At 38.5% G+C, this 20067-nt stretch overlaps 1 protein-coding gene across 4 annotated transcripts in view; it reads left to right on the top strand.

Moving 5' to 3' along the window:
- FAR2 (fatty acyl-CoA reductase 2) overlaps window positions 1-20067 on the top strand; it is a 123833-nt gene that overhangs the window by 48854 nt on the left and 54912 nt on the right. The window contains exon 1 of one of the 4 annotated variants that reach the window (XM_014567168.2): window positions 8632-8798. The exons of the other annotated variants lie outside the window; for them this stretch is intronic. The gene's annotated coding sequence lies outside the window, so the exon portion shown is untranslated. Of the gene's footprint in view, window positions 1-8631; window positions 8799-20067 lie in introns of those variants that run through there. 4 annotated transcript variants of the gene reach the window in all.

Raw genomic sequence — 20067 nt, 5'->3', positions numbered from 1 at the left:
ACCAACTCGGGGGGAGCATGGGCTTGTCAACACCGTGATGTTGGACTTTTGGCCCCCAGAACTGTGAGACAATACATTTCTGTCATTCCAAGCTACCCAGCTTGCAGTACTTTGTTACAGGAATCCTAGGAAGCTAATACAGTGAGGAATAGAACAATGAGTGTGCAGCAAGATAATATAAACTGTATTATAATGTGAATAAAGTATGTATTTTTAATAAGCAAACTTAAGGTCTTTCTCTGAATATTAATGCTGATTAAGATCATCCAGAAAATAAATCTTTTGCTAGAATCAAAGGCTTTGAAAAGGTAAAGAAACTCAATGTTGTCTTGGTATTTTCTAACTTGCATCATAGATTTATAGACATTCACGTTTGGAAGACATAATAAGGTCAGGGAGCTGAGCCATCCACTGGATAATTGAGTATCTTCAACAAGGTACCAGCAAGGTGGTTCTTAAGCCTTGGCTTGGATACATTTATGCCAACTCCTGAGGCAACCCACTTTGTCTTTAGCAGCTCTGATGATTAAAATGTGATTTCCTATATTAAACTGAACTGTATCTATTTATAGCTTTCACCCATTTATTATAGTTCAATTTCTTAAAGCAAGAAAGAACACATTTAATTCCCTTTATACATGTCAGTCCTTTCGGTGTTTCACAGCTGTCATGTCCCTCCTAAGTCCTTTGTCCTCTCAACTAGCCCTTGAGTTCTTTTAACTATTACTCCTATGATGTAGTCTATGGTCAGCTCCATGCAGTGTATTCTAGATTATCTTGTCTCTTTTAGAGTGGAACATCCAAATCTTGGTTAATAGTGCAGATTAGAATAAAATTAAATATGCTATTATTCTAAATACTACCCTTCAGTAAATGTAACTTAAGATTAAATTGACTTTGGAGGGCAACACAATGTTAAGTAATATTGCACTAAAATTAACTAAACTTTCATAATCTTTTTTTTTTTTCCACTAGATAAACAGTATGATGCTAAGCTCTGGCTTAATCATCAAATACCATAAGTGGCCTGGCACTTAATAGTATCTGACAAGTCAGCTAATGAATGAATGAATCAATGAATGAACATATACAAGTACCAAACCATGCATTTCCTCTTAAACTTGCACTGGTTTTTGTTTTTGTTTTTGTTTGTTTGAAGGATTTTTGGGTTTTTTTTCTTTGTTTGTTTTTAATTCCAAGAAGAAAACTTTGCTTAGTGTTCTTTGTTTTGTTAAAGTCATCCAGAAAATTAATACCTTCTAGCCAATAGGGAATCCTACCATTCATCACGTATCTTCCAGACAGAAAAGATCGTCCTTGTGTTCACGTATTCTTTCTTCTGCACACTCAAATAGCACTGAGGAAAAGAGTCATTTTAAGACTTCGTTTACATCTGTCCTTCAGCTAAGACTTGCACTTTATTCCAGAAAAGGATGTAAATCCTCTGCCTTCTCCATCTGTAAACAGTACTAAACTATGTTGTGTATGTGTGTGTGCATTTAGTTGATTGTGTATACGTATTTACAGATGACTACATGATCTGGATTTTAACACGAATAAGAAGAGCTGGTAGTTATAGTTACAACATAGTGACTTATAAGATCAGTTTTGTTCCCCTATGGATGTAACAACCCCAAGCTGTAACTTTATATAAAGGAAGAAAGAGTGTAAATTGCATTCTATTTCCATTTTCCCAATGAATTATTCAGTCTTATAAAATAACTGAGTCTATCTCTTGTGCTAGATTTTCCTATACATTAAATGACAAAAATTCTTCTCTTTGATTTGCAGAGATGTTAAAGGGCTGATGAGGTATATTTATGAAGTATTAGATGAATTAAAGGAAGACTAACTGACAGCATCTTGATGGAGACATGAATACTCTGTATACCAAGAAAAATCAATATTTCAGATGTTTTTAAAAATAGTTTTTCACAGGAAATATTTTGAATAGCTTGAATTCTGTATTTTACATGCATTGGCTCTTTTAGTTGCTTTATTGTCAAATTAATTTAATTATAGTCATTTTATGATGAAATGTTTCATGCTAGTTTTTTTTTAAGTGAAACATGAATAAATATTCAGTTTTATATTTAAATGTCAATCAAAAATTCTAAAAGAGATGGTCCAGAAGGTTTTATTTTAGTGGCATATAATGAAATCAAATTAATCAGCTAAGGGGTACAGCTCATATAATGATAATAAACATTGTTTCAAGGTGTCTACATTTTGCCTTTGTTAGAAGAGCTACTAAACTTTACTGGTTAAAGAAAAATGCTGGTGTGATTTTTTTGTTGTTTTTAAATCTCCTTATGGAAAATTCAGACTTTGCATCAGGATATGACATTCTCTATAAATCACTCAAAGGACAGAAATGAAAAGTGACACATATATATCCATTTGGTGGCTACCTATTACTGCAACGTATTGTGTATTTGGTTGTGTATTTCAGAATAATATGGGACTCCCTGCCCCAAACTATTTAACATGGTGCTTGTGGCCATGTGTTATTTTCAGGTAAAGTCAATTTCAAATATTCAATTTCATTATTTCTGTAAGTATGTTTTTATTTTATGAACCAGAATACAGGTCAGATATATATTTTCACTTAATGTGTTGGCCTTTTTTCATACTATTAATTATGCCCAGCCTTTTTTTCCCCCAGTTTTTCCAGTTATTTTAAGAAATAACTGACATATGTCACTGTATTAATTTAAGGCGTAAAGCATGATGGTTTGATTTACACATATTGTGAAATGATTATCACAGTAGGTATTGCTAACATTCATCTTCTCATACAGATACATAAAAAGAAAAGAAAAAAGAAAAGAATAAAGGGAAAAAATTTTCTCCTTGTGATGAGAACTCTCAGGGTTTACTTTTTTAACAGCTTTCCTTTGTATCATATACCAGAGTTAGCTATAGTCATTATGGTGTACACTATGTCCCTAGTCCTTAATTATCTTGTAACTGGAAGTTTGTATCTTTTGACTACCTTCCTCCAAAGCCTCTCCCCACAACCCACCATGACTGGTAACCATAAGTCTGATCTCTTTTTCTGTGAGTTTGATTTTTTTACATTATTACTATTCCACACGTAAGTGAGGTCATACGGTATTTGTCTTTCTCTTTCTGACATACTTCACTTTAGCATAATGCCCTCAAGGTCCATCCAAGTTGTTGCACTGGCAAAATTTCGTTATTTTTTATGGCTGAATAATATTCCAATATATGTGTGTTCCACAATTTCTTTATCCATTCATCTGTCAATAGACACAGATTGTTTCCATGTCCTGGCTCTTGTAAATAATGCTGCTCTGAAGATGGGGGTGCAGTTATCTCTTCAAGTTAGTGTTTTCATTACCTTTGAATGTATTCCCAGAAGTGGAACTGCTGGGCATATGGTAGTTCTATTTTTATTTCTGAGACTCCTCTATACTGTTTTTCATAGTCCAGCCACTTCTTAACTAACTTCATAGTATTTCATCACATACTTAAACTAATTTCTTTACTCCTCTATTGTCAGATTTTTTTTTTTTTTTTACAGTTTTTCCTCCTATAATAAGCAATGCAGTGATGAGCAAGGACAACATTTTCTTAGCGGAAATAGAAAATTATAGAGCATGGGACCAGCCTTCATGTGTCTTGGGAAATGGAGAAAGAATAAAAAGCCTGAGTGATAATGAGGGAAGCCTTAGAGATATAATGAAAACAAAGTGGGCACCAGAAAGGGAGGGAAAATGTTAGAGATATAACTTACCTGCCATGACAAGCCCAGAACCATACTTCTATTTGCTACAAGGTACCGTTACTCTGATAGAAACCTGGAGTACTTATCAACAAGATTCCACTTGATCTAAGTAGAAAATGCATTTTAACTACAAATCTGTGGTTCATATATCCTCTGTTTGTATTAGTGATATTTGATTAACTGCTTTTTAACAATAGAGTAGTTAGAAATTCCCAAAGTATGTTTAGAAATCTTACTCTATTTATTGAAAATGCATACTCATCAAGATACTGCCAATAAAAATATATGACTCTGAACTTGAATCAATATAAGGCAAAGACTAAAAATCAGGTTTCTACTTCTACCTCTGCCCTAAAAACAAAACAAATGCATTTTCGTGAGGGGGAAAAACAATCACTTCAAACTCTAGTGCCTGATTTCCAATCTTTCCCCCTGTACCCTACCTAGTCCATTTACCTCTGATCCCCATTGTGTTTGTTAGTTCCTCACTATGACTGTGGCTTCTACTCCTAGTTTTGATTTTACTTCTCTGACTGCTCTTTCTCTGGCCCATTTTTTTGTCTTTTATATGTAGAATTACTCAGGTGCTATCTTCTCTTAAGTCTTCTTTACTGTCACTTGCAAAATTATCTGTTTATACTCTATTTAATACATAGATGATGCCCAGATGTGTGTCCAACCTTCATCTATTTTTCAGACCCCCAAGAAGGATGAATTTTTTAAAAATGACACCTAGAAAATTGCTGTAAAACAAAAATAAAGAGAAAAATGTTCCAAAGTAGTCGGGAGGGGGAAAAGTTATGTTCAGGAAAACCACAGAAAGAATAATTACTGACTCCTCAGAAGCAATGAATTTATATCCAATATAGGTACTACTGTTACCTACCTCATAGGGCTAATATAAGGATTAAATGGCTTAACACTATAAATCACTTCAAACAGTATCTGGCACATAGTATATTCTAAAGAAGTGCTTTTAATGCCTCCTTCACTGCTGGAGGGAATGTAGTTTGATGCAGCCATTATGGAAAATATTATGAAGAGTCCTTAAAAAACTGAAAATAGACTTCCCTATGATCTAGCAATCCCACTCCTGGGCACATATCCAGAGGAAATTCTAATTTAAAAAGACACACGTACCCCAATGTTCATAGCAACACTATATACAATAGCCAAGACATGGAAACAACCTAAATGTCCATCAACAGATGATTGGATAAAGAACATGTGGTATATTTACACAATGGAATACTATTCAGCCATAAAAAAGAATAAAACAATGCCATTTGCAGCAACATGGTTGGACCTGGAGATCATCGTAGTAAGTGAAGTGAGCCAGAAAGAGAAAGAAAAATACCATATGATATCACTCATATGTGGAATCTAAAAAAGGACACAAATGAACTTACAAAACAGAAACAGACTCACCGACATAGAAAACAAACTTACAATTACCAGGAGGAAAGGGGGTGGGGAGGGGTAACTTGGGAGTCTGGGGTTTGTAGATAATAACTACTGCATATAAAATAGATAAACAACAAGGTCATACTTTACAGAACAGGAAACTATATTCAATATCTTATAATAGCCTATAATGAATATGAAAAGGAATAAATATATATGTATGTATGACTGAATCACTATGCTGTGTACAAGAGATTAACACAACATTGTAAACTGACTATACTTCAATAAAAAAAATATGACAATTGGGATTGTAAATTACTAACTACAGTCTCTCTTGGAAAAAACTCGCCTGAAGTAAATGGAACACCACCAAACACTGTAACTTATGCAACATTTACTTTCTTCTTCATACTTTTCTATAATCATGAACTACTAATATTATTAAAACAGGATAATTTTGAGAGAAGATGTGTTCCACAAAATCAGGGGCTTTGTGTAGCTCACCGCACACTGCAGCACCCAGAACAGAAACCACATTGTCTATAAATTATCTCACACCAAGGATATGAGAAAAAAAATTTTTTAATAGTTTATAATATATACACTTCAGCTATGTAGACAGGAAGGAAAAAGAGGACAAATAAGTTTAGATCAACTTAAATCCTTAGAAGTTGAAATTGGGTTATTTGCATAAATATGAGTAATTCTGCAAATCCTTAACTCTGTTAGTGCAGATAGCAGCCCTTTCATTTTCAAAAGACCCCAGGGAGGCATGTAATAGCATTATTTGTTTCCCTGTCTCTTAGATGCTTTAGTGTTTCTTAGAATTGAGATGCAGAAAACTTATTTTCCCCTTTGGGGGTTGAAAAAATGAATGAAAAGAGAAGCATTCAAGCCAGATTTAGAAACCCAGAAGTCTGAAATGTTTAGGACCCAATTTTTTACTATGGAGCTTACTACTCATTACAAATCAAGAGAGTTTCAGAGCAAGAGGGGTGCTTAGAGATCACCGTCGCTGCACATTGCAGACCAGCCGACTGAGCTCAGTGAGGTTATGGTGCTAATTAGAAACAGAGCTGGGGCTAGAACCCAGGGCTTTTGTCTGACATCCAAGGTGAGTTTTTAATGGACTCTAGCCTTGGCAGTTTTTCTTTAAAGGCTTCCCTCACTCTCTCCCTTTCTCTATTAGATTTTCCTTGCTATGGATGTCAGATACAGAGTTAGATCAAGAGCAGCATTCGTTGGAATCCAGTGGAAAGCTTAGTCCCGTTTCTTCCCATAAATTGAAAGCAACAGGAATCCTTTGGGTAAATTTCTTTGAGCATGTAGGAAAGATTTTTTAATTTGCAGTAACCCTAAAGGGAAGTAGAGTCTGTTCTCATAACTGAGTTGCTATATTTCTCTATGTAATGAGTGACTTTGACATTAGTGTAGAGACATCTACAACTTGAACTTGAACTCAAGGACATTTTACTATTTCTAAGTACTTCCTTCAGGAAAATGGTGATTTACTTCCTTAAAAAAGTTTAAAAATTCTTTATGACTTGTGTAAGTGCACATTTTTTTCTCCACGCATCAATATTTCCTCTCTTTAACCTCTTTCCTCTCTCCTAATTAAGATTTCTGGAGACAGACTGATATATTTTTGAAAACTAAATGACTTTTCAATTAGAAAAATGTGACTATCCTAAGCACTTTTACTTCTCTTCAAAATATATTTGAGCTGAGCTGAAATGTAACCACTCTAAAGACACCATCTATTTGTTTATTTTTTGGCTTTCCAATTTATCAAGTTGTTTTAGACACTGTTTCTTCTGCATGGTCTACCTTATGGCCAATTTTCTCCCTGTCTAGCCCTGCAGTCAAGCACTGTGCTCTACACCTAAGAAGGATCTGTCATTATTATTCTATCAATGTTTAGAAAATGGGTTTGTTTTAGGATCAACATGAGTAGTAACCTTTTATTTTAAATGGGGGGGGGGTACCTAGAGATGATACCCAGGAGAGTACTTTAAGTTTTCTCTGTTTTCATTTATGATCCACCTCTGTTCACCTTCATCACTCAACTGTCAAAAGAAAAATCTGTCTCTGAGCATCACAGATTCTTTCAATCTATTTGAACTTTACCCCATATGAAGAGACCTCATCAACATTCAACCACAGTGATATTCCATTGTTTCCATTGTTAAAGCGAAATTACCTTGACACTTGTTAAAAATGGAAAGGATGACTTTATTCAAAACGATGGCAAAATAAGGCAGAGAGGTTGAAGCCAACTCCAGGTACAAACAGGGGCAAGTGGGACCTCATAGCGGGGGGAAAGGATGACAGAAGAGATGGCAAGTTACTAAGAGGCGCTTGTTTGGATATTAAGGTGGAGGAAGATGAGCTTGAAAGGGTATCACAAGTGGGGACGATTCTCTTAAAATTAACTGGCTTAGCAGGATTTTTTTTTTTTGCTGCAACTGGGTTCAGCAAGTCAAGCCTGGTCAGGAAGAGAGTCTTTGTCACCAGGACCTTTCTAAATTTGGTTTTACCCACTCCTAAGGCCCAATTTAGAATCCTGGAAGGACCGCCCTAGCTCTCTTACAACTCTGGGAAACAAGCCCCGTTATCACTCATAATGCTGTCGCAGATAGTAGCGCCACCAGTGTCTTCCTCCGCACAAAATCTGTTCGTAGACCTGCACGCACAGTGACAGCTTGTTCAAAGGGAACCCAGGAAATCTGATCAACCCCAGAGGATGAGAATATTTATAATATTTGTATTTTGCTGTTTGCCAGGCACTATCCTGGATCATTTACAAAAACATAGTCCCATAAATCCTCACTGGATCACCTTACATCCTCTGGGGTAAGTACCATTATTCTTTTCCCAGGATTACAGGCAGAGAAACTGAAGCACATAGACGTTACAAAACTTGTCCAGAGTTACCAAATCAAACCATGTCAGGGCTGTGATCGGGAGCTAAGCAACGTGGCTTTTGAGATGGCGCTCTCATGCGCTGCGCACTCCTGCTTCTGTACAGCCTCGTTTCCTCCCTTTCCCCAAACACAGAACTGGGAGCTGGGTGAAGGGGCAGCGGAAGGCTATATTTTTTGTGGAAGTTGTGTATTTTGGTGCATTCTTCACACTCAGAACCCTTTCCCTCTGCCACCTAGTTCACTGCTTCATACGGCAAGTCACCAGTAATTTCTTGTTGTTGAATAAAGGATGGTTGAATACACTGCTAGGTCATGTTTAGTTCCCGATCACCGATGAGATAACCAAATTATGTTTCTCAAACTCTGGCGAGTCAAGGGCTGCCTGGCAACATTTAGGACGAGAAGGCAATGTCTGTATTGCACAATAGACAGGTGATTGCCGTTGTCTCACGGGAGGGCAGCCCACGGGGCCTTCCAGTGTCATCTTGGGATGGGCTGGACCTCAGGCACCTGTATGTAGTCATGCAATAAATCTTCCTTCCTGAGATTTTTAGATCTCCCCTGATGACAGGCTGCTGGTTCGTGGGATGCTGCGGGAGCCCCTCCCATTGCTTTTTAGGGCTGATTTAAATTCTTCTGCCACACTTCCCACTCGGCTTTTTATTCATACCTTCTTGTCCCAGAGAAACCTGAAGCCAGAGAAGTAAGACAAAAAGGTAAGGGAAAAACAAGAAATGAACAAAGCCCCAGAGGTTCCTAAAGTAATTAGTGGGAGTGACAAGCTAAATGAGTCCTGGGGTGAGAGACTGGTCTGTTTATTTCATTTTTACTTTTCTGTGATCTCCACCAGAGCTCATCAAAACTCATTTATCCTAAGAAATCAATGGCTGATCTCCTGTGAGGTAGAATCAATAAATCTACCATGTTCCACCTGGGTTCAAAATGAGTACTTGGTTCACCCTGGGCTGTGAAGCACAAGCCAAAGAATTGCGGTGACTTTTTTTAATGTTCGAATGAAGAAAATTGACTTTTCACTGTGACTGTGTGAGTGAAATGCTGGATTTTTGTGGAGGCAGGGAACAGGTGGGGTGGGGTGGGGTGGGGCTGGTTGTTGTCGGTCTCTGAAATTCAATTCTGCCCTCGGAATGTGCATGACCAAGTGTCACTTTGGCACATCTGGTGCCAGTTTAGCATCTAAGGGTTTTCATATGGGATTCAAACATAGATTGCAGCAGGAGGGGGCTTCCCTGGAGAGAACTCCAGGGGAGAATATGGTTGTTTCAGGTGCGTTTGATCTTTTTATTGAATTTGCCTGGGAAAATCAATTAAAAGACAGAATTTAATTTTCATGCTCAGAGCAGAGGCTATTCATTTCAGCTCATGCCTGACAACAGATTTGTGTGTGTGTGTTTTCATTAAATAAGCAATTCCAAGTGTTCAAAAGGCTGATTCTCTCTTGGGCATGGGGGGAATTTGAATGGGGACTTCATTCTACCAACATTTCACTAACTTCTCTGCTTCACCTGGCTTCTCTATGAGACATGTTCAAATCGTATACATACCAAAGTAATGATTTAACTATTAGAGACTAAAGCAGTGTTTGAAAAAAGATATTAATAGTGTATTTAAATTGCAAAGTGGAATTAGTATGATTGTAGAGACTAAGGGTCACCAACTGAACGCTTGATTGCCTCCTGTTCTTTGTTTGAAGCAACGGGATATAAAAGTAATGTTAGTTAACAAGTCTTTATGTAAATAAAAAGTTTCGGGCAAGTTGCCCTCTCAGAGACTCAGTTTTCTCCGCAGTCATAATCATGCCCGCCTCAAAGGATTGTGGTAAGATGTGAAACCCTTACCAGAAGGCTTGGCACAGAAAGTCTTGGCTGTTTTAATTGCTGTTTTTGTTCAAGTTTACGGCCGTAGGACAGCTCCAGTACATTACGCTCTGAAACAATTAGCATCAATTTTTATCCAATGGGAAACTGGATGGAGGGGCCCTTGGAAGGCTCTATAATAGCAGTGTCTGTGGGAACTCATACAGGACTCTGGCCTCTCTGGCCACCCAGTAAGACTAGAGGCAAAATGCTGACGTGGAGATTGTAAGCTAAACAGTGAGAATTAAGGAAGGTGATCACACTCTCGCTGGAGTGGAGCCTCCCACCACAGCCGTGCTCAATAGCCATCACATCAGTGCACCTCCAGGTACCTCAAGCCCTCACCGGAGTCAGCTCCAAAAATGATTACAGCCTCCTTCATCCCCAAACAGAATAACACGTGGAGGTGAAGATGCGCACTCTTTATGCTGGAGAATACTTAGCCACAAGCCCCTTCCTGGTGTCATGCTGAAGGAAACAGACTCTGGAGACAAGCCCTGGGCTCCACTGCCTGTCCTTTTTCTGCTCTAGGACTTTCACAGGTTACTTAAGCTCCATGGGCTGAGAGTCCTTGTTTGTCATCTCATGGAGTTATTGCAAGGATTATATGAAGAAACAATTGCATGTCACATGGGACATTGTCTGTTGCACAGTAAGTCAATAAATGTTAGTGATCTATTTATTTCCTTGCTTGGATGATCTTTGCACTGAGAAGTGTTAAAAGATAAACTAAGGCACGTTAAAACTTTTAAGAGTTTGAGCAAAAATCAATTTGATTCTGCTTATATCATTTATTATACAACTGTAAAGGAATTTTGAATGTATTTGAAGACGAGTTTGGCAGAGACAACTAGCAAAGATAGGTTCCTTCTTCCCCAGCAAGAGATTTATAATTGGGCACTTGGGAATTGGAGACTGCATTTCCCAGCCACCTTTGCAACTGGGTGAAGTCATGTAACTAAGTTTGCACCAATGGAATGTGATCAGAAGTGATGCTTGCTACTTATGTGCCTAGGCATTAAGATATTGTGCATGAAATCCTCCAGACTCTCTCCTCCCTGCAAGCTGGAATGCAAATGTGCCTGTGATTTAGTATCACGCAGGCAGGGCAAGACAATGCCCTAGGGAAAGGGTCATAAAACTAAAGAGCTGCCTGTTTTAATAAATAAAACTTTATTGGGACATTAAAAAAAAAATCAATTAGAATCAGGCAGCACCGAAGTGTAAGTGATTAGAAGCCCTCACTGACTGGAGATGGGGAAAGTCTTTGATACAGAAGAGGCAGAAGCAAAGCCTGGAAATTATTTGATTTTTGGCTGTAGCTTAAGCAGCTGCATTATTTGAGAAAGACTTGTTGGCTGTTTGTGATTGGTTGTCTGAGGTTTTGGGGGTTTTTTGTTTTTTTTTTTTAATTTTGAGGCATTGCAGGGTAAATTTTCGGTGTGCTTATGCAGGCTACTAAGCCATTAAAGCCACCTCTGTCTAAATGACCTCCTTGTTTAGTTTAACAGATACAGATATCATCCTGGTTTTATTAGATAGTCTCCTCCATGAGTTAAGTTGACTCAGAGTAAAGGAATTGGGAGAAAGAAGAATTAGAAGTCCTGCTTCCAGAATCCACAGTCAAGCTTGTGAAGTTGCACCATTTATTAATTTAATAGCATAGGATCTGAGAATTGTCTCCAAGCTTTAAGCTGTTGCTCTTCTTACTTCTACTAGTGAGGGTTCGAAAAGTACTGGGAGAAGATCTTTGTTCCTGAACTATCTCTAAGGAGATAATTAGCAAAATTTCATATGCCAAGTTTGCTCTGGAAAAAGGTTTAAACTTGTTCAAACTGTTTTGGGGACTCAAACCTATTTCTGATGGTTTCTTCTGAAATGAAATGCTAACCCATCCAAAATCATGTAGATTTAGAATTGTGGATAGACACATTTTCTGCCCATCTTGTCAGAGTTTGGATATGTATCTAATTTTCACACTTTTTCCATTCTGCTGTCGGAGAAGAGGTTCTTGCCTCGCATAGGAAAGAATTCAAGAGCAAGACGTAGTAAAGTGAAAGCAAGTTTATTTAGAGAGACACACACACCATAGACAGAGTTGGGTTCATCCCACTCAGAAGGGAGAGTGGCTTAGGAGATACAAATTCCATAGGCAGAATGTGGGCCATCTCAGAAGGTGAGAGGGAGAGAGACCAAGAGATGTGAGTGTTTAGTTTAATGTAAAAGCAGATACACACTCTATAGAGTGCGGGCATCTCAGAAGGCAAGAGAGAGAGTAACCATGAGGTCACGGAGTTGTTAATTTTACGGGCTCAGTAATTGCACATGCTAACAGGTAGGAGGATTATTCCAACTTCTTTGGGGAAGGGGCAGGGATTGCCAAGAATCAGGCCCCGCCCACTTTGGGACAGCCTAAGAGCTGTCATGGTGCCTGTGGGTGGGCCACGAGGCTCAAGGTCTACTGGAAGTCAAATTATCTGCCATCTTGGTTCTAACTAGTTTGTTCTGTCCTGAACTGCTGAGTCATTTCTTCAATGGTTGTGCCCTGCCCTCTTCCCTCCTGTCTCAATTCCACCTTGAAATCATTTTAGTACTAGACCCACTCTGGTTTGGAGCCAGTGTGTTATCTCTAAATTCCTCTAAACAGGTGTTTTGAATAATGATACAGAGCACTACTAAATTATTTTAGAGAAAAATGCCATCTGGGAAGATGGTAAAGATAACCTAGCAGAGAGCTATACAAAAGCATGATGAGGTGGTTTATTTGCAAGAATATAGAAGATACTTAATTTTGTTTTGACAACTTACCTTACTTACAGCTTTTCAAGATACAATTAGAAAATAAAATTTAAAGCAAACATCACTTTCTCCCTTCATAAGGAGATTATTTTTTCTATGTTGGTAAGCAATGTGATATCTCTTAAGAGATTGGAGATGCCCGGATTTCTGCAGAGCATTCTATGTGCTGTAATTGTTATAAATTCTATTTATAACATGTTTATAGTATGTATAATATAAAATGATTTTGGGTGTTTGTTAACAGATTTGGCCTCTTGGTTGCTGAGAGTTTTAAGGCATTTCGACTGGCAATATTAAAAATAAGTTATTAGGAAATTTTATGAGAAGAGGATCTGAAGAAAATAGAAACGTTATAATGAACATCTCTGAAATAAAACATTGTCAGTATGAATGGATAATGGTTTCTCTATTATCTCCAATACAGTGGTTTCTTATTATCTATTTAACTCCTGACAATTAACATGAATTCATCTTTCTAAGGGCTAATGAACAATGAATGGGTGATTTTAAGTTATAAGTTAGAAGCAGTAGAAATTCTTTCATAATTTTCTTCTCTATTGAGCAGATACCGTATGTATTTATAGCATTTGCCCCCAAGGCTTTCTGCACTGTCCTTTTTACCACTTCGCCTTTTACTCAGAGATATTACAACCAATATATTACAACTGATTGTCTCCAGGCAGTTTTATCTGGGCAGGTAGCCTTATTAAGCAATTGATTTTTCAAAAACAGTATGAAATAAGAAATTTTAGTGTCGGCCAAGGAAATACATCTGAAAAAGCAGCATTCTCTTGACTCCAGGAAAAAAAAAAATGTCTTTTCTTAAGAATTTTTATGTTCCATTTAGTTTCCCAGGGCAATTAACAACTGTCTTGTTCTAGACTTAACAGTAGCATAGAATAATAGCCATGGACTACACATATTCCATTGGTATACTTCGCTAAGGTCAATAAAATTGGTCTTCAGTTTGTTTTCTTTTACAGAGTGGGTTTTTCAAACCTCATTACCTTTGCTAACCTAATCTGCATTCTCCTCAGCAAAATATTATAAAAGTTCTACATTTCACACTTCGATATTGGTTGTTTTGTTTCCAAATAAAATTTAAAAATAGGATTTTAAAATATTGGGGTGATGTCTCTTTTTTTTCTTCTAAGAGTGACACCCTCTCTTTTAGGATTACATTTACTTTGAAGGTTTAAATTTTAAACAGGTTATTATTTTAAAGTATTGGACTATCAAAAAAAAAGTTATTTGAGAAACTTGCTATAAAATTGATTATTTTTGTAGTGATTCATTCCAATTTCTTTCCATCATATTCTGGCCAAAAATCTTACTCTTCTCTGAAGTGTGGCTATCCCTGACTCCTGACTGATATCTGCAGTATCTTAGGGTGAAACTCATAAAGGAATGTCTTTATCTTGAGCAGAAGGAAAACACAGAGAGCATTATAAGGTTTTGGGGTTTTTTTCTTCATTTGCAGAAACTCAGCAACGTTCTTTCCGTACTTACTCAGTTTGGACATTCTTTGCAGGTCAACAATGGTTGTTTTAAAAAACATTTCCACCCATAATAGACTCTTACGCTAAAGCCTGCCTTCCCCGTGGAGTATGGCGTGCTGACCTTCCCTTTGTGGCTCACTTGTTGTGTGACAGTTGATACATCTTGGAGTTGTAGTTTTTCATTCTTCTAATTCTTCTGTTTTTTTAGTCTTCTAATATTCTGTTTTTTATTCTCTTAATTCTTCTGTTTTTAATTCTTCTAATAATGAGAAAGAGAATACAGTGTGAGATTCCTAAGAGGTCTCTGGTATATTTAAACAGTCTTATGAAAAACTCAGGTGTGATGCTTGGGAATCTGACTTTTAAACAAGTTCCACAGGTGGTCCAGATGGCCATCACTCTTCCAGCAATCTTACTTTAAATTCATGAGGTACCTGCTGACAGTTCATCTCTCAATGTAAAGAAAATACAATGAAAAGTAAAGTCGTCCTGAGCACCAAGAAGAAATTGGCTGGTGAAGCAAAGGTGTCAGAAGCTTTTAAAGAAAATATCCTATCCATTCCTTCCTTGATTCATTCATTCAAGATCTTTATTGAGTGCCTGTCAAGAGCTGGGCTCTGCACTAAGTTCCGAGGATACAGTGTTGAGCAGAAGCAGAGAGCATTTCTGCCCTCGGGAAGTTTAACATCTAGTGGGGGGAGTGATTTTAATCCATACATCATACAGATAAGTGTAAAATTACAACTATGATAAGTGCCAACAGGGAAAGGTTCATGGAAAGAACAAATTACAGATTAGACTGACTATGGAAGATCAGGGAAGTCTTCTCAGTGCAAGTGGGAATTGAAATGACATCTGAAGGATGAGCAGCCATTGGAGAAGTTTAAGCAGAGCAGTGATAGACCTGACTTGCCTTCCAGAAGGATCACGCAAGCTCATCTGTAGAGGATAGACTGTTAGTAGAATCAGGGTAAGGGCAGCAGGAACTACTGGGAGGTTCTTGTGTTAATGGTTTGAACCAGTTGGGTGCAAACAAAGGTGGTGAGAAGTGGTTAGAACCGGAATATCCTCTGTAGTTAGTAGGGCCATTGGGATTTGTTGAAGATTGGATATAGAGTGTGAGCAAAAAGACAGTCAAGGATGGCCTCAGCATCTTTGCACTGAGCAGCACAAAGAGTTGAGTTTTTACTGACTGAGATGGGGACGATTATGAGAGGAGCAGGTTGGTAAGATGCTTCAGGAGCTTGTTTTGAGGCATGTTAATTTAGGGGGCGCTCTTAGACTGTGCCAGGTCCTCTGGTGGGTGGGGCCTGCTGTTTGTAACTGACAGAAGACTGTGTGTCTGAGTGTGAAGGTCAGGGATATGTTGTCCCGTGTGCTGGAGAGGCGGGCTGAGGCCAACCCACGTCAGACCTTGAGGTTCACCTTGGAGATTTCAGCCTCAATCCTAAAAGCAATGGGAAGACATGGGGTATTTGGAGACATTGAAGGTATCAGGTTTTTATTTCCAAATGAACTGGCTGCAGTGTGGCAAAGAGTTGGAGTTGGAGATTGATGTGGGTAAGAGGATTGATATGAGTAAGAATGGATGCAGGAAAACTTACTGGTAAACACAATAGTCCCACAAAGATGTTGTGGTGGCTTTGGTTGTGTGGTGGTGGTAGATGTGGAAAGGCAGGCAACTGGACAGATTCAGAAGGCACCTGTCAGGACTGGGTAATGGGTGCATATGGAGGTGAGAGAGAAGAGTGTCACCCTATTCCACGGTCAGGACTGTGTTCAGCATTCTCTGAACTCCTAAATATTGTACGTCCAAATATTTTTTTGTAGGTCATGTCATCTGATTATTACTCTGCCTAGTTCACTGCTGTCCATCAACATCTTGTTTGTTCCTCAGTGCTCCTTCACAGCTTCGGCATCTGAGTCACCGTCTTCCTCATCACTTCAAATTCTGCCACATCAGTGGAGATGACCTAATGAATACACCCAGTGCTCCTTGGCCTGATCAGTTCCAGTGGTCTTCAGGTTAACTCCTCATTGATAACCATCCCCATGACCACACCATGGACCTTGTCACCTAGAGCTGCTTCAACTCTGGAATCCTGAATTCCAAAATCTCACTCTCTGACAATAATCTGTCATTGAAAAGTTGGAGCCTTCGGTGTTATCATCACTATGCTTATTTCTTGACCTCGGTGAATGCTCTGATTCCCTCCATTTTCTCCCAATCTATCAGGTCTTCCTCCCCAGGCTTCATTTCCATCCCTAATCAGACTAGACTGTGTAATTTTTAACCATTCTCCTAAAGCATTTTCTTAAACCATACACTCAATTCTCTTGCTACCTTCCCTACTTTACCTCCCAAACCCAAATCCTGGAAGAACTCTAATGTCCAGCTTCTTTGCACCTGTTCGTGCAGCCGTGGAAAATTGCACATGTGTGCAGATTGATGCTAATTATTTCCTAATTTTGGCTAGACCCTTATTCTTATTCTCAGCAATACCTCTGCCTGTCCCGGTCATTGCCTCAAAATTCTTACAACAGCTCCTGCAATTCTTCACCATCCTCTGCAAAGCCCTCCAGCCCACGGTTTTCCATGCCATTTTCAGCTTGTGACTTCCTTTTTCAAAAGAAAGCAGAAGCCTTAAGAAACGAATTCTGTCAATTTATCCCTTCGGGAGGATTCCTGAAATGCATTTATCAGCATTTACACCAAATTAGTACAAGTCTCTCCTCCTGCCAGAGGTTATCTGCATTTCTCTCTTCTCTTTTGGGGATTTCTCTGTCAATGTTCTATAGTATTTAGGCAGTAAGAGAGATGTTTACAGAGAAGCTGGGTTAGATTAATAGACTAGAACGAAAATACAGATCCTGAGTCAGGATGAAAGAATAAACAGTCGGAATTTTTAAAGTGCAAAGTAGAAGGTCTCATCATACTGTCACTGCAGTACATGAGGGGAATGCAATTTTAGCAGCTTTGTGTGTTGTGGAAATGCACCTTTACCCATTTCTCAGTATTTTTCCACAATTCATCCACTTGGAAATGGACTGTTACTGAGTCACTTCCTCTAGTAAGCCCTGAAGTATGTGGTCAGACAAGAGTATGCACACTGAGGAGCCCAGCAATGGTAAGGGAATAAATCTGTAGTCAATACACTGCTACTAACGGTTGAGCTTTTTCTCTTGGAATAAACCAGGAAGCCATGCCAGAGCCCTTGACTACACGGTACCCTTGCTGAGTGTTCCCTGGCCTGGGTACCAGTCAGTTCCTTCAGCACGACTGCCATCTGCAATGCACCGAGCAGCACGCTATCCCAGGGGCTGTGTCCAGAGCTGGGAGGAAGATGTGGTGGTCCACGGGAGCAAATAAGCCAAGAGTTATATTTTTTGTCAGGAGGCAAAGTGCTGCTAGTCAAATACCATGATGCTTCTCCAGTAATGTCAGTGACTTCTAGGGTGAGTGAGAAAAAAAAAAAAAGGGCAATCTCCCCTTGTGGAATCAGTCAGCTGACTGGGAGACATGGCTAGTAGACCAGATGTCTTTTGCTATTAATGCTTTAATTGCAGACAGAATCACCCTTAACCTTTTGAAGTACCAAATTATGTCAAAATTTGAACCAAAAAAAGACAACCAGGGCATAATTAAGAAAAAGAGGGATGTTGGCTCCTTTGGTAACTTTGGCCCTTAGCTTCTCGTTTGGGAAACAACAAATCAAAGATGCCCAAGCTATTGAAACAGGAAAACCAGAGCAACAGAATCTCAACCGCATTAAACTGCTGATACATTGTTGTCTTTAGCTTTAACTAAGCTAGTCTGAGCTAGTTAGATTGGTCATGATGGAGTGAATATATTTCTAATACTTGCTAATGATTACCCCAATGTAAAATATGAAGAAACTCTTTTTCCTACCTTATTTTAATGCATTTGTGTAATAAGTTAAAGATAAGGACTTCCAGGCTCATCAATTTCTTGCAGCTTGAAAATACCTTAAAAAGTTCTAAACCAAAACTGGAAAGTATTATTAAATTCATCGTGAGCTGAGTGCAAAAATGGTTGGTATAAGGCTCTCAAATAATAGTTTAGTCCAGCAGTTCTCAAAATGTGGTCTGCAGACCTCTGGGGTCTCAGAGATACTTTCAGGGATCCACAGGGTTATTAAACATTTTAAGTAATCACTTGCCTTTTTTACTGTGTTAATGTTTGCAGTAATGAAAGTACAAATGCAGTGGGCGTAAAGCTCCCTCTTCACTTAATTAAGGGCCTTAATTAGCCCATTAAATCCTTTATTGCCATACGAGGTAACATCATCCCGGGAGTGAAGACCATCACCCGTTGCCGTATTCTATGGGCTAAAAGCAGATGACAAGTCCTGGGTGCATTCTCAAGGAGAGAGGATTATAAAGGGTGTGGGTCATTGGGGGTCATTTAGGATTCTGCCTACCATGGTGACAGAAACAAATAGACTTTACTGGAAGTAAGTGAGGTAGCCACACGAAGCAGTGGCTGAAAAGCCAGCCTTGGAAGCCCTTTTCCGTTTCCAAACAGCCATTAAAGGCTTGCTTTTTATGCCAAGAAGACAAACATTAATTGACTAGATTATCTGGTCGACATGGTCAACATGCCACCCCCAGATGAATCAACTCCATATTTTTTTTTAAATGTTGTATCCGTTCACTCAAAGTTAAGAACCCTGCCCCTTGGCCACATGGGGCTGAGTGTCTTGAGAGACAGCCCCACAAAGACAACCTACAGTGGAGACAGAGGTGCTGCCCCAAAAGAGGTTTTGAAGAGTAGAAGGAAAAGGGGATGCTGGGAGGGCAAAACACAAATGTCCACCAAAGCCATCATAATCAAAGACATTGTAACTTTTCAAAGAACAAAGGCAGAGAAATATTATCCTCCAAAAATATATACTTATGATAAAAAACTTGACAAATATTTTATACTTATGAGCTCAGCTTTTGAAATTCCTTCTGAATTTTTATTTATTTATTGAAGTACAGTCAACTACAATGTGTCAGTCTCTGGTGTACAGCACAATGTCCCAGTCATGCATATATGTACATATGTTCATTTTCATATTTTTTCACTAAAGGTTATTCCAAGATATTAAACATAGTTCCCTGTGCTATACAGAAGAAACTTCTTCTGAATTTTATATATTCCCATGGACTTGTTTTTTTTTTTAATGACACAAAGTATTTTTAATGTTATATTTTGAATACATCATTCATTTTTTTTTTCCATGAAAGAGGGACAGATAGTTTTTTGTGGTTTTAAACATAAGGATTATTTAGGAATTATTTGCTCACTATATTAGTTCTTTTCAAACAGCGACTATCCGGTCAACTGGATCTTACTTCCAATATTACTTTGATCCTATATGTGAGATGGTATCTTCTGCCCCTGTTTTCTAGCCAGCATCTCTTCCATCTTTCCAAGAACATCCAAAATTGCTCTTCCTCTATCAAGACAAATGTTCGTATTTCTCTAACTTCAGCTTCGAACCAGGGCACCTCCCAGAATTCACCTTTACCACCACTTATACAAAGTAAACGTTCAGGTATTTTTACCCCAAGTGTCTGGCTGGAGTCACTCCTTTAATATGCAAATAACATAAGTTAGCCTCCCATCCTGGGCATTCTGGGAAATTTCCAGGGACTCCTGGCAGCCTTCTCTTGTGCCGATTACCTCTCATTCTGAATCCCTGCTTCCACTGGATTCCTCATCCCTCTGCTGACTTTTTGATCACCTCTTGGGACTGCTCTGTCCAGAGCACTTCTGATGTCTCCCTTTACCAAGAGTACCGCTA

This window comes from Camelus ferus, chromosome 34, assembly GCF_009834535.1.
Source record: "Camelus ferus isolate YT-003-E chromosome 34, BCGSAC_Cfer_1.0, whole genome shotgun sequence".
Classification (NCBI taxonomy): Eukaryota; Metazoa; Chordata; class Mammalia; order Artiodactyla; family Camelidae; genus Camelus; species Camelus ferus.
The sequence above is the reverse complement of the archived record's forward strand: the minus strand, read 5'-3'. Positions and strand labels throughout refer to the sequence as shown.